Below are 792 nucleotides of genomic sequence, written 5' to 3' on the forward strand. Positions count from 1 at the left end.
TTATTTAATGTTTGAATTGAGATTAAATCCAACATTTATTATTATTGTTTATTGAGGAATGAATTTTGAATGTCTAAAAGCTTCTTATTATTTGTTAATATATACAATATTTATTTCATTACCATTATTAATTTATATTATTGAATTATTAAAATATAATGGTTCATTAGATATAAATTTAATAATAATAATAATAATAACATATAAACTAGGATTTTGGGATTATTTAATTTTATTTATAGCATTTTTTATTAAATTACCTATGTACGTATTTCATGTATGATTGCCTAAGGCTCATGTTGAGGCTCCAGTTTATGGATCTATAATTTTAGCTTCAATTTTATTAAAATTAGGAAGGTATGGTATTTTGCGATTTATTGAAATATTTTATACTCAGAGAATTAAATATAATTATTTTATAATTAGAGTAGGAATTGTAGGGGGATTATTAGTAAGGTTAATTACTTTAGTTCAAGTTGATATAAAAAGACTTGTAGCTTAATCATCAATAGTTCATATAAATGTTTTAATGTGTTCGATATTAACTTTGTTAAAAATATGAGTTATTAGAGAACATTTACATTTTAATAATTTCTCATGGGTTATGCTCTTCAGGATTATTTTTTATAACGAATTTATATTGTGAACGAAGGAATAGACGATTAATAATATTTAATAAAGGGATAATAAATATTCTACCTTCATTAAGAATTTGATGATTTTTTTATGTGCTGCAAATTTTTCATTTCCTTTATTCAATTTGATGAACATAAATGTGTATACTCTAATAAC

The 792-nt window shown here is 21.3% G+C and overlaps 1 pseudogene; it reads left to right on the forward strand.

Annotated features, from left to right (window-relative positions):
- Positions 1 to 25: 25 nt before the first annotated feature.
- On the forward strand, positions 26 to 777 carry LOC126858677 (NADH-ubiquinone oxidoreductase chain 4-like; annotated as a pseudogene).
- Positions 778 to 792: the final 15 nt, after the last annotated feature.

The sequence above is a fragment of the Cataglyphis hispanica genome, unplaced genomic scaffold (assembly GCF_021464435.1).
Source record: "Cataglyphis hispanica isolate Lineage 1 unplaced genomic scaffold, ULB_Chis1_1.0 scaffold386_size792, whole genome shotgun sequence".
NCBI lineage: Eukaryota > Metazoa > Arthropoda > Insecta > Hymenoptera > Formicidae > Cataglyphis > Cataglyphis hispanica.